Raw genomic sequence first — 14,886 nt, 5'->3', positions numbered from 1 at the left:
ACTCTTAAATGTTTATGGGTTTTCCAAATTTAATGAATTTCTAAAGAGTTCACATGTTTCCAAATGTTGGAAATAAATTCAAAATTGATGCACCAGTATATAAAAGAAAGCTGTATACACATAGATAAATATATACACATGAAGATAAAAAAGAATCTCTGTATTTGCAGTATCTGTCATATAAGGAATTCAATCATAAAAAAAACTTTGACCTGTTAGTGAACCATTTCAGACATTCAGCCAAATATTTCCTGTTGTGAGTTCATTATATTCACCCTAGTTACTGTTAATTAAAGTCCTTTGAAGCACCGGTGTCCTAACCTGGTCATTACAGTCATCACAATATAAAAGATAGTGCATTGTAAATGTTTGAGGTGAAAAATAAGATATTTCAGACAAAGTAGAATAACTCCTGCCATGATATGTAACAGAAATTGTTTTAAAAATGAGAAACATGGAGTTCCAATTTTCAAGAAAGGATACAGGCTTCACTACTACATGAAAGTTGTAAAAATAAAAGTCCTATGTAACCAGGAATTTTTCTTCAACTCACATTTTTGGGGGTTGCAGAATTAATTAAAAATAAACTCAATATTCCTTGCGAAACATTAATGTTCCTCAGACATTAATATCTTTCAAGTTGGTTTTTGTTTGGTAGGTTTGTTTTTAAAGCCATTTTTATGCTATAGTTTTCCTTCATCAGCTTTTTCAAAAACAGTCTCTTAATTTAGTGCTAACTTTCACAATAAGCCTAGTAGAACAGATAGCCAGACTAGAACAAATAGGACATCTGTTTCAATTATTTACCTGCCCTAGATCCCTCTTATTTCTGTAAACCTTCTTCTCTCTTGTCATCCTGTATCACACTGACTGTTGTAGAGCTCAAAGGGACTGCAGTGAACACCAGGCCCATGGCAAGTAGCAGAAGCCATGCAGCAAGCCAAGAGACTACAGGAAGTGCTACAGAAACCTCAGAGTAGATAACTAACACTCCATCCACTATATTGATCCCACTTTTATCTTGGAGCATATCCCAAAGAAAAACTTGTAAATTGGAAAAGAATTATTCTCTGTTTGTGAATAACCTATTGTTCTGAACTTTTTGCTTTGAAGTCAGTACTTGCTCCAGGGTGATTCAACGCTGCACTTTGGCTTTGATGTACGATCTTAAAAGCACCATTACAGGCATTTACTGGAAGGGAATACCTTGTTGCCATGGCTACTAGTGCATCACTTGAAATTGTGATATAGCTGGATTTCATCACCATGACACTAATTTTCAGTGCAGCAACAGAGGGACTAGATCATAACTGTATTAGATGTAGTTGTGTTACATTTCCATCTTTTCACTTCTTAAAGTTTGTACAGGTGAAACCCATGCCTGCAAGGGCAAATCTGTAAACCAAAGAAAACAATGCCAACTATTGTTTACAGGATAAAAAAAATAAACTGTATTCTTGCCTTTGTTTTTTACTAGGAAAGATGAAAAGCAGAATCCTGTATGAAACCAGCTGTCAGGCTTACCATATCTATTTTGCTATGAGACAATGGCAGTCAAATTAAGTGCCACTCCTTACAACTGTTTGGCTCTAATCCAATACTCACTTTCTCATCTGAATGCAAGATGGTGAGGTGTGGGGTAAGGAAGATTTCTAAAACTCTTAGGGTATGCCTTTACTTTAGACAGAACAAAGCAGAGAAGACCCACACCAGAGAGGGGCAAGCATCCATACAATTTTTTTATCCCCAGAGGTTCACCTACAGCCAACTCATAGCAGAAAGTGTGACAAAATTGCCATTGTGTTTGGAAATAACCTTTTATTCCAGGTTTGTCGTGACTTAGTTCAGTTCATTTTTCCCTACACCTGTCACATAGATGTGTACTGAGACAGCTATTTTGTCCCAGGTATCATAATAATAATAATAATAATAATAATAATAATAATTATGGAGGAATATACAACAAATGAATGTGAAACCATTTTTTAGATAGGATGAATAGAAAGGAACACTTTTATACCAGTGCCTCATACCTCATCAGACTGCAAGCTGAACCATTAGAAGTTGACTTAGAAGGAAGCTCTTTCTACAGACTTCTAGTTGAGGGAACTAGGAAAAAAAAAAATCTCATTTCATCTGGGATGATTAAGGGAACCTTGCACTCATGCTGTCATCCTCAAACACTCAGCACACCTAAAGGATCCCAACTCATATCTTGTTGTGGTTTAGCCCGGCTGGCAGCCAAACACCACACAGCCGTTCGCTCACTCTCCCCCCTCCCTCTCCGGGATGGGGGAGAGAAACGGGAAAGTGAAGCCTGTGAGTTGAGATAAAGACAGTTTATTAAGACAGGGAAAATAATAACAATAACAATAATAATAATAATAATAGTATTAATAGTAATAATGTGTACGAAATAAGTGATGCACAATGCAATTGCTCACCACCCGTTGACCGATGCCCAGCCTATCCCCGAGCAGCCGGCCCCCCCCTCCACCCCGGCTAGCCACCCCTATATTTTGTTCAGCATGACGTCAGATGGTATGGAATACCCCTTTGGCCAGTTTGGGTCAGCTGTCCTGGGTCTGTCCCCTCCCAGCTCCTGCTGCATCCCTAGCCTGCTCGCTAGCAGGACAGAGCGAGAAGCTGAAAAGTCCTTGGCTTGGTGTAAGCACTGCTCTACAACAATTAAAACATCAGCATGTTATCAGCGCTCTTCTCATTCTAATCCAAAACATAGCACCCTGCCAGCTACTAGGAGGAAAATTAACTCTGTCCTAACTGAAACCAGGACAGATATCCACCCCTTATTCCATACCATTTATGTCATGCTCAGGTTACACTCTTTCCAGTACCTTCTAATTAATCACCATTTTCATCTATGATATATAGCAACCATGGTAGTGATGACATACAGTGTTATATGATAATTAACATACTACAATTCAACTCATGGGCTATTCTCACCCAGTATTAGGTCCCCTTGAGGTACACACCGGACCTCCCCATTCTTTTGCATTACCCACCAAGTGCATCCAGGTCCCTGGGCAAAAGCAACCCCATGAATGGGCTTGCCTTTTCCTGAGGCAGGAGTAGCCCAGACTATCTTACCCAGCATGTTTCTTACGTGCGCTACAGGAACTTTATCCCCTTCTACAGTGCGTAACAGGTTTGATTGGGCAGGTCCAGCTCGGTTGGCAGATCCTCTAGTATTGACTAACCAGGTGGCCTTTGCCAAATGTGTTTCCCAATTTTTGAATGTCCCAGCACTCATTGCTTTCAGTGTAGTCTTTAACAGTCCATTGTATCGTTCAACTTTCCCGGAGGCTGGTGCATGATAGGGGATGTGATACACCCACTCAATACCATGTTCTTTGGCCCAAGTGTCTATAAGGTTGTTTCGGAAATGAGTCCCATTGTCTGACTCAATTCTTTCTGGGGTGCCATGTCGCCATAGGACTTGCTTTTCAAGGCCCAGGATAGTGTTCCGGGCGGTGGCATGGGGCACAGAATATGTTTCCAGCCATCCGGTGGTTGCTTCCACCATTGTAAGTACGTGGCGCTTGCCGTTGCGGGTTTGGGGGAGTGTGATGTAATCAATCTGCCAGGCCTCTCCATATTTGTATTTCAGCCATCGTCCTCCATACCAGAGAGGCTTTGACCGTTTGGCTTGTTTAATTGCAGCACATGTTTCACAATCATGAATAACCTGTGCTATAGTGTCCATGGTCAGGTCCACCCCTCGGTCACGAGCCCATCTGTATGTTGCATCTCTACCTTGATGGCCTGAGGTGTCATGGGCCCATCGGGCTGTAAATAATTCACCTTTATGTTGCCAGTCCAGGTCCACCTGAGCAACTTCAATCTTAGCAGCCTGATCCACCTGCTGGTTGTTTTGATGTTCTTCAGTAGCCCGATTCTTGGGCACATGAGCATCTACATGGCGTACCTTTACAACCAGGTTCTCTACCCGGGCAGCAATATCTTGCCACAATGCAGCAGCCCAGATGGGTTTGCCCCGGCGTTCCCAGTTGTTCTGCTTCCATTGCTGTAACCACCCCCACAGGGCATTTGCTACCATCCATGAATCAGTACAGAGATAGAGAACTGGCCACTTTTCTCGTTCAGCAATATCTAAGGCCAGCTGAATGGCTTTCACTTCTGCAAACTGACTCGATTCACCTTCTCCCTCAGCAGCTTCTGCAACTCGTCGTGTAGGACTCCATACAGCAGCTTTCCATCTCCGATGCTTTCCCACAATACGACAGGACCCATCAGTGAACAGGGCATATTTCTTCTCATTTTCTGGTAGCTTGTTGTACAGTGGGGCTTCTTCAGCACGGACCACCTCCTCCTCTGCTGATATCCCAAAGTACTTGCCTTCTGGCCAGTCCATAATCACTTCCAAGATTCCTGGGCGACTGGGGTTTCCTATTCGAGCCCGCTGAGTAATCAGTGCAACCCACTTGCTCCATGTAGCATCAGTTGCATGATGTGTAGAGGGGACCCTTCCTTTGAACATCCAACCCAGTACCAGCAGTCGGGGTGCCAGAAGCTGCGCTTCAGTACCGACCACTTCCGAAGCAGATCGAACTCCCTCATATGCTGCCAATATCTCCTTTTCGGTTGGAGTATAGCGGGCCTCAGATCCTCTGTATCCCCGACTCCAAAACCCCAGGGGTCGACCTCGAGTTTCCCCAGGTTCTTTCTGCCAGAGGCTCCAGGTGGGACCATTCTCCCCGGCTGCGGTGTAGAGCACATTCTTTACATCTGGTCCTGTTCGGACTGGCCCAAGGGCTACTGCATGAACTATTTCCTGCTTAATTTGTTCAAAGGCTTGTCGTTGCTCAGGGCCCCATTCAAAAGCATTCTTCTTACGGGTTACTTGGTAGAGCGGGTTTACAATCAGACTGTAATTTGGAATATGCATTCTCCAAAACCCCACGACACCTAGGAAAGTTTGTGTTTCCTTTTTGCTAGTTGGTGGAGACATAGCTGTTATTTTGTTGATCACATCCATTGGGATTTGACGACGTCCATCTTGCCATTTTATTCCTAAAAACTGGATCTCTCGTGCAGGTCCTTTAACTTTATTTTGTTTTATGGCAAAACCGGCCTTCAGAAGGATTTGGACTGTTTTCTTCCCTTTCTCGAAAACTTCCTCTGCCGTGTCACCCCACACAATGATGTCATCGACGTACTGCAGGTGTTCAGGAGCCTCCCCCTGCTCCAGCGCAGACTGGATCAGTCCATGGCAAATGGTAGGACTATGTTTCCACCCCTGGGGCAGCCGATTCCAAGTATATTGGACTCCCCTCCAAGTGAAAGCAAACTGTGGCCTGCACTCTGCTGCTAGAGGGATGGAGAAAAATGCATTAGCAATATCAATTGTGGCATACCACTTGGCTGCCTTTGCTTCCAGTTCGTACTGGAGTTCTAGCATGTCCGGCACTGCAGCAGTCAGTGGTGGCGTGACTTCTTTCAGGCCACGATAGTCCACTGTTAGTCTCCACTCACCATTAGACTTTCGCACTGGCCATATGGGACTATTAAAAGGTGAATGGGTCTTGCTGATCACTCCTTGGCTCTCCAGTTGACGAATTAGCTCGTGGATGGGAATCAGGGAGTCTCGGTTGGTGCGATATTCGCCACCGGTGCACAGTTGTGGTAGCAATTGGCACTTGCTGTTCTTCAACCCTCAGCAACCCCACAACAGAAGGGTCCTCTGAGAGACCGGGCAAGGTAGACAACTGTTTAATGTCCTCTGTCTCTAAGGCAGCTATGCCAAAAGCCCAGCGGAACCCTTTTGGGTCCTTGAAATATCCTCTTCTAAGATAGTCTATGCCAAGGATGCACGGAGCATCCGGGCCAGTCACAATACGGTGCTTTTGCCACTCATTTCCAGTTAGACTCACTTCAGCTTCCAATACAGTTAACTGCTGGGATCCCCCTGTCATGCCATAAATACAGATGGGCTCTGGCCCTTTACAGCTTGATGGCATTAGAGTACATTGTGCACCGGTGTCTACTAAAGCCTTACACTTCTGTGCATCAGACGTGCCAGGCCATCGAATCCACACAGTCCAATAAACTCGACTGTCCCTTTCCTCCCCCTGGCTGGAGGCAGGGCCCCTCTAGTCCTGGTCAGAATCTTTGTTTCTGTGTTTAAAAGACTGCCTGCTGGAAGTTGGAGCAGCAAACTTTTCAGAGAACCCCTTTCTCCCGATTGTTTTCTTTTGCAACTCACGTACCCGTGCCTCTAGGGTCTCAGTAGATTTTCCATCCCATTTTCTCATGTCCTCTCCATGGTCACGTAGGTAAAACCACAGGGTGGCGCGGGGTGTGTACCCACCATATTGTCTTCTTTGCACGGATGCACGTTTACCCCTAATAGCCGAGACACTGGTTTGTACAGGTGGGGAAGAAAATACACTCTCTTTAAGTTGGTGGACCTCTTCAAAAAGTTTCTCCAAAGTATTCTCTTTTAGTTGGTGGCCACTGGTTCGTTCAGATGGGGGGGGAAATAAATTCTCTTTAAGTTGGTGGAACTCTTCAAAAAGTTTCTCCAAAGTATTCTCTTTTAGTTGGTGGCCACTGGTTTGTTCAGGTGGGGGGGAAGATAAATTCTCTTTAAATTGGTGGAACTCTTCAGAGAGTTTCTCCACAGCCGAGACGCAGACCTGTAGGGAAGAGGAGAGATTTCCTTCGTACTCCCGGAGTTGTTTAGCCATGTCACCCACTGTGGGGTCTTCACCATCTTTCCAGGTTATTATTGTCAATGAGCTGGCCCATGATGATGGTGCATTCTGTACAAACTTCCGCCACATGGGTCAAGTACACTGGACTTCATCTGGATCTGTGGATATCTGTGCGTCGTCTAGGTCCTTATAAATTACTTCCGGTAGGGCTAATTCCCTCACGTACTGAATTCCCTTCTCCATGGTGGTCCACTTGACTGGTAGACATACAAGTTCTTCCTTGTAGGGATACCTTTCCTTCACAGCTAACAGGAGACGCCTCCAGAGGCTGTGAGATCGTGCTCCATCTCCAATTGCTTTGTCAATGCTTGCATCTCTAGCAAGGGATCCCAACCGCCTGGCTTCCCTGCCCTCTAATTCCACACCATTGGCTCCAGTGTCCCAGCACCGGAGCAGCCAGATGACAAGCTGTTCACCTATACAGCGACCAAAATCTTTTCGCACATCTCGTAGCTCACGCTGGTATAGGGTTCGGGTAGTTACTGTTGATTTTCTGACATCCTCATCCTCATCTTCATCCTCCTGCACACTTGATGGCCCAGCCTCGTCTTCTCCACACCCAGACTTGGCAGAAGAATTTCTGCGTTCTAAACAACCTGAGTTTCTATACCATTTTTTCACCTTTTCTACAGGGGCAACTTGCACTGCTACAGCTCGCCTCTCCGACCCAGTCACAGGGTCTGCCACAGGGGTTGGAATACCCTCTGCAGGGGCAACTTGCACTGCTACAGTTCGTTTCTCCGACCCAGCCACAGGGTCTGCCACAGGGGTTGGAGTACCCTCTGCAGGGACAACTTGCACTGCTACAGTTCGTTTCTCTGACCCAGCCACAGGAGTGGGAGCGGCTGCAGGAGCTGGAGCTGGAACGGCTGCGGGAGCTGGAACAGCTGCGGGAGCTGGAGCTGGAACGGCTGCGGGAGCTGGAGCTGGAACAGCTGTGGGAGCTGGAGCTAGAACAGCTGCGGGAGCTGGAGCTGGAACAGCTGTGGGAGCTGGAGCTGGAACGGCTGTGGGAGCTGGAGCTGGAACGACTGCGGGAGCTGGAGCTGGAACGGCTGCAGGAGCTGGAACAGCTGCGGGAGCTGGAGCTGGAACGGCTGTGGGAGCTGGAACGGCTGCAGGAGCTGGAGCTGGAACGGCTGCGGGAGCTGGAGCCGGGACGGCTGCGGGAGCTGGAGCTGGAACGGCTGCGGGAGCTGGAGCTGGAACGGCTGTGGGAGCTGGAGCTGGAACGGCTGCGGGAGCTGGAGCTGGAATGGCTGCGGGATCTGTCACTAGGTTGATAGTAGCATCAATTGCAGCTCGATAGGCACAAGACAGACCCCAGCACGCCACAGTGATTTGTGTCACTTTGGAACTGCCAGAGTCATGACACCTTGTTTTCAAGCATTCTACCAGTTTTTTAGGATTTTGCAGTTGTTCAGGGGTGAATGTCCAAAACACTGGAGGTGCCCACTGCTCTAGAAACCTGCCCCTATCCTCCCACACTCCCTGCCACTCGCAACTATCCCGCCTCAAGACAGATCTCCGGATGAGATTCCTAAGTAGTTGTTTAACCTTAAACAAAACCTGAAGCGCATTCAGGAGACATAACAACAAGAACATGCTGGTCTGAGTATCCCAAGGATATTCATCATCTTGGAGAGCTACCGTAACTAGCTCGGGGGATAAGAGGGTGGTGAAGGAGGAAGGGAGAGTGAACAGGTAGGAGAAAATATCTTCCCCTGTCCCCTCCACAGATTGACTCCCTGATGAAAAAAGGCAATAGGTGTAATTGCTAATAGTTTCTGAGATATGGTTTCCGAAGTATAGAGTCGACGACAGTGCTGAGTACAAATACCAGGTTAGAGTCATGACCAGATATCTCATCATTTCATAAGCCATCGTTACACCACACAGTACCATAACAATCTTAAACCAGGGCCCGGAGAGGATAAACAGCACGACAGGGAGCACATACAGAAAGTAACTTGCTATAAAACTCAATTTGGGAAACAGGCACAGCAGACTTGAGATTAAGGCAATCAACATTGTGACTAGCAACTATTAAGCAGGTCGAATACTTATACCAAGTTTAGTTTAACACACTCTGGTGAAATCTGTCGATATCTCAACCCTTCGAGCCCCACGTTGGGCGCCAAATGGACTGTTGTGGTTTGGCCCGGCTGGCAGCCAAACACCACACAGCCGTTCGCTCACTCTCCCCCCTCCCTCTCCGGGATGGGGGAGAGAAACGGGAAAGTGAAGCCTGTGAGTTGAGATAAAGACAGTTTATTAAGACAGGGAAAATAATAACAATAACAATAATAATAATAATAATAGTATTAATAGTAATAATGTGTACGAAATAAGTGATGCACAATGCAATTGCTCACCACCCGTTGACCGATGCCCAGCCTATCCCCGAGCAGCCGGCCCCCCCCTCCACCCCGGCTAGCCACCCCTATATTTTGTTCAGCATGACGTCAGATGGTATGGAATACCCCTTTGGCCAGTTTGGGTCAGCTGTCCTGGGTCTGTCCCCTCCCAGCTCCTGCTGCATCCCTAGCCTGCTCGCTAGCAGGACAGAGCGAGAAGCTGAAAAGTCCTTGGCTTGGTGTAAGCACTGCTCTACAACAATTAAAACATCAGCATGTTATCAGCGCTCTTCTCATTCTAATCCAAAACATAGCACCCTGCCAGCTACTAGGAGGAAAATTAACTCTGTCCTAACTGAAACCAGGATCTAACATCTAAGTAAGAGCCATCTCACCTAAAGTGTAAAGGAGGGAGAGAGATTCAGCTGTAGATTCAAGCATCTACTTCCAGATGTTTACAATGGAGATATCTTCATCTGAATCCAACTGTAAGAACAGGACTCATATTCTCTCAGACAGAAATCCATTGCCATTACAAAAAGCTTCAGATATAACTAGGAGATACAACACAGGTCTTTATGATTTTAAAACACTTCATCAAGAAACTGAACACCTAGCAGATTGAAGAATTAATAGACACATTAGTTATATTTAAGGAGAGATTTTCTAAGGCCATCATATAGGTTCACGTTGTCCTCAAGTGAGAGAAAACACCTTCAGGGTGTTATTAGTGGCCTCAGACATCTGTATCAGGACAGGATAACAAGTGCTTGGGGACATTTATGTTTCAACATTGACTACTGAATGAAGTTTACAGAACTACTTAGACTAGATGCCTTTAATTTAGTCTGGTAGAGATAATCAAGATGATCTTGACCTCAGTGTTTTGATTTCATACATTTTTTTTAATATTTTTTTTTTCCTCCAAGTTGATGCATTACTGTGAAATAATAAACTTCAAGAAAGTAAAATGAAAAAAAAGGATCAACTTAATCTGTTTCACTTTTAGCATCATTATTACCTCTGGCTAATCACAGCTATTCCCAATTCACTCAATTTTGATGGAATGCATGAGTGGTAAAGTCCCCAGTGAACTCCCAGCATATTTCCTAATCTTTAGCTTTCAGCTACCAGATGTTGTAACAAAGATAATTGTGTCTGAGAAGTTGCTAAGTATGTATTTACATAAATTTGTTGCTATTAGGAAAGTTTGGTCCACTGCATTTGCAATGCATAAATTTCAAAATGACTGATGTGTGAATGGCTTTTTGTCTGGAGGTTGGTACAAATGCATTTCCAATTAGAATAATCAGAGTTTTAATCTATCATTTTAATCAGTTTCTTTCTGCTTTTAGCACATATATTCCCTATTTTGAGAAGTAAAGAATTGGGAGGTTGCTTTTTTTCCTCCTCCCATTTTTTTCTTCAGTGTTTTGAAGATCCTATAGCTCAAAGTGACTCTAGGAAGATGCTTGAAGTTGTGCCTGACAGACCTCAGATGTTTGAAGTAATATTTGAGTTTTATAATCTCCACCCCCCCCGCCCCCCCCAACTTGGAACTGGTGATCTTTGTTTGACATATGGTTTCATGTACATCTTCCAGCCAATTTTGAACCCTTAAAAGTTAAGTTCAGTTTTAATAAAAATAGCTTATAAAATTGTTGAAGTGTTAAAAGTCTAAAGAGAAATTCTTATAATAAGGTCTCTCTTTAAGGCAGACTGACTTTCTTCTTTTCTTCCTGTATTTAGATTTACCAAACAATACTTAACATCTCAAAGAAACTCTGTCTCTAAACATAATGTTTCTATCAGGCTTTTTTTCCAAGCACCAAATGATAAAACGAGGGGAAATGGCCTCAAGTTACACCAGGGGAGGTTTAGGTTGGATATTAGGAGAAGTTTTTTTATTAAAAGGGTAGCGTGACATTGGAATAGGCTGCCCAGGGAAGTGGCTGAGTCACCATCCCTGGAGGTATTCAAGAAACACGTAGATTTAGAACTGAGTAGCATGGTTTAGTGGTGGATTTTAGTACTAGGTTAAAGGATGGACTAGAGGATCTTAGAGGTCTTTTCCAACCTGAATGGTTCTATGATTCTATATTTATTTGCTTTCATTTAAACTACAGCATATATTTTTATACTTCCTGCAAAAAGAAAACAAAAATGGTTCTTGGTCTTTAACTTCAATTAGCGTATGACATACAGCTACCATTAAATACAGAGAATGAGGAGTTTGAATAGCTGTTATATAGATTTCTATTTGTTCCACAACAGTCCCCCACAAAATTTTAAAATTAAATTCCTCCGTTTCCCCAAACAGTAGCTCTTGGGATTTCTCTGGTCTTTCCCCATCTCCCCTGCAGCAGGACTTCCACATGTAAGCAGCAGCTATTAAACACATTTCTGCCACAAAGTTTAACATCAGTGACTCTTAGTGCTGCTTTTTATATAACTTTCTTTGCTAATAAAGGTAGCTATATATAAATCTATAAATACATTTTGAAAAAATGCTAACAATATTTTATTAGTCTTTATTTTGTAGTAAAAATGCTGCACTTGTCTAAGCAAATGATATTCAAGTTTTAGGTACTGTTCATTATGCCCTAAATTTATATATATATGTGGTGACAGAAATTATAAAAGTATTTGCTTTATTATCTGACCACTGACAAATTTTGTTTGCTAAAAGTCACTGTTCTGAAGAATATATATGTATATATATTTTCTATTCAAATCTTTTCAAAATATCAAAAACGACTTTATTGAAAGTAAGGTAATCTAGTAAAGAATTTTTAGAATCTAACAAGATCCTTTTCTTTATTTGCAATAGCCTAGAAGACTACAATAAGATGTCATTTTAATGATTTAGTCTTCTAAGTAGGTTCTCCATAATACTTTAGCCATTCTCTTGCTCTGTCTTAAATTTGTCAGATCAGAATACAACAAGGATGAATAAACACCAGTGGAAGAGATGTTGATTCCTGGAAATCATCCAAACTTCAAAAGAGGACCCAAGTTCAGAGGACCTATTTCTTTAAATAAAAATTTAGTCAATCGGTTCCAATGTCTCCTGGTCACCTTAAAGTGTCAAACCTTGTCAGAGAGGATTCTTCTCTGTATTTACAACCACTTAATAGAAATGTGAATCTAGTACTGTGTGAATGTTAATGTTCCAACCAGTAACACTGCATATGCTTAAAATAGATCCCAGTGCCTTCTCATAGTCTCTATTTTCCACTCTTCTACACAATGGTCTAAGAAATACAATCAAACAGTGAAAAATAACGCTTCATTCAGGTTCATCTGTGGAGCAGAGAATGCTTTTAATTTTACAGAAAAAGAAGCAAAAACCCGGCCTGTCCATTCCTTAGAAAGTGGTGATATAGAGCCAAGCTCCATGGGGTTGCTGACTGGATTTATTGTATGTCACACAGATCAAAAGTAAGCGTAGGCAGCTAAAGAGTCTTGATACCCAGCTGGGTATGATGGTCTGTGAGCATAACAGACACTGACTGTGCCACAGCACAATACTTCTGCTTGCCAAGTTAATTAAGTTAGGATTGAATGCCCATGGATAGGAGATAATATCAGCCACATACAAAGGATATGTGATACTGTAGATTAGGTTTATAAGAACTGCTTTGTCTCTCTGACAGGGAGACAAAAATGTGCTGCCGTTAAAGAGATGGGACTCCTGCCATATTCAAGAACATGCTTTAGTTTGTATTTTTTTCCTTTATTATTTCTATTTTCCATTTAATAAAAATCTGAGCCTTTGAGCTATATGCAAGGGAAATAGCAGAAAAGGTGACAAATTCAGGAAACCGCCAGAGGTGAACTTTTCAACTCAGAGCAACATCTCAAGGCAGGCTGTAAATAGGATTGCTTTTATTAGGCTACTGCCTGCTACAGCTGTTCTTGTTAAGGGCCTGTCACTCTGAATGCAGTAGAGTGACAGGCAGCCCAAGCCTTGGGGACCAAGCACAGGGCCCCCACTGCTGCACATCACTCAGGTGGAACCACCCCCTTGAGTCAATAACAGTGTATGTCCAAAGCATAAAATAGGATTTAAAAGTGCCTTACAGAAGATGGGCAGGTGTTAGGATTACCCTTTCAACAGAAATATGGGCGGTCAAAAGAGGACCAGGGGAACCATCAAGACCCCCTTACGTCATGAGCAGGTCACCATGTTGACATCAGAGAGGGCCATGTTGACATCAGAGAGGACCAACAATTCTATGGAATTCGTCCCAATCCTTATCCCCCAACCAATCCCCCCCTCCTAGTCCAGTGTCTGAATCACAAGAAGCTTGAGTTAGGCAGTGCTCAGTCTGGTCTGAGTCTTAAAAAGTCTGGTCTGAGTCTTAAAAAGAAATAATCAAGGCTTCAGGTAAGTCCCCAAGAATTTCTGAGGTCTGGGCCACTGTGATGCAAGGTGAGGTGCAAAGATCTATCCCTTCTGGGGGAAGTGTAAGAATTATGGCCATGTCTACACACCACACCTATGGGGATGAAGAAGAACAGATCCAAGAAATGGAAATAATGGTACAGCAATACTGTGGGATTCCTGGTGAGACCAAGAGATATAGCAAAATTTGTAGCAAGCACTTGTTACTATAGCTCATACTCATTAGAGGTAATCTTACATTTGCAAATCAGCCTGACTTCCCAGGAAAAGGGAAAGCTCCTGTGAAGTTATTGCTTCTCCCCATTGGGGTCTGAAATATATATATGTGCATATGCACACACACACACACACATATGCTTACTTGTAAATAATTGTTAATAAAATTGCAGCTCCAGTTTCTCCAAGCCTCTAATTTCTGAAAATAAATAAATAAAATTAAATAAAATTAAATGAGGCCGGTAAGAAGGTACCACACCACAGTAGGCTGGAAATCTAACTCAGGTACTCATTTCATGCATTTTACTCCATCTCTGCAGTCCTTCATTGCATGAATGACTTGAATGCTAAAGTTTTGCTCAAGACAAATTTCTTGAAGCATTTCTTGAAATTTCTATAGACAATCAAACTGTATCAACTGAAGCATCTTCAAAGTATGAGCTAATTTGAATTCCTGACCCAATGTAGTGACAGAGGGGAGCTGGAAAGCTGTGGGCCAGACTGAAGACAAGACTTAAGTTATATTTAACTCCTGTACTTGGCCCTGACTCTGCAAAGGCACATAAGTATTTGTGTCAGGGACTAGCACAACTTTAAACAGTTTTTAAAGACGATATGCATTTCTGCATTGCTATTCTAATACTTTTGATTAACATTAAGGAATTATTACTAAATTGGATTAGTTTATAAAAATGTTTGGGTATATCTTGCAGGAAGAACTTGTAGGAATACATTTAAAATATCTTTATTATTTCCTTCCTCAGAGAGGTTTATAGGAATATTTATCCCTCAAAACATACAAAAAGACACTAAAAAGATATTATATTCTGTGATCTGATTATACTTATTTTGTTACAGGACAAGCACACTGTTTGGAAAATTATGGTCTTAGTCCAGTTACCTTCTTGAGAAAATTCCTATTTATATTCCTAACTGGCATCTCCTATTTCTCCAAGTGATTTTGCTCTGTTTGCATGATACAAATTATCATCTACACAGAGGAAGACCAGATCCAAATTCATTCCTGATTTATCTCTACCAATGAAATAAAGGGTAAATATAATCCATTAAAAACAAGGTTAAAAAAAAAAAAAAAAGACACAGCATGATCAGAATGGAAGATAAATGCCAAAGACCTGATTGTCAT

The sequence above is a fragment of the Cygnus atratus genome, chromosome Z, assembly GCF_013377495.2.
Source record: "Cygnus atratus isolate AKBS03 ecotype Queensland, Australia chromosome Z, CAtr_DNAZoo_HiC_assembly, whole genome shotgun sequence".
Taxonomy (NCBI): Eukaryota; Metazoa; Chordata; class Aves; order Anseriformes; family Anatidae; genus Cygnus; species Cygnus atratus.
Note: the sequence above shows the minus strand (reverse complement) of the source record.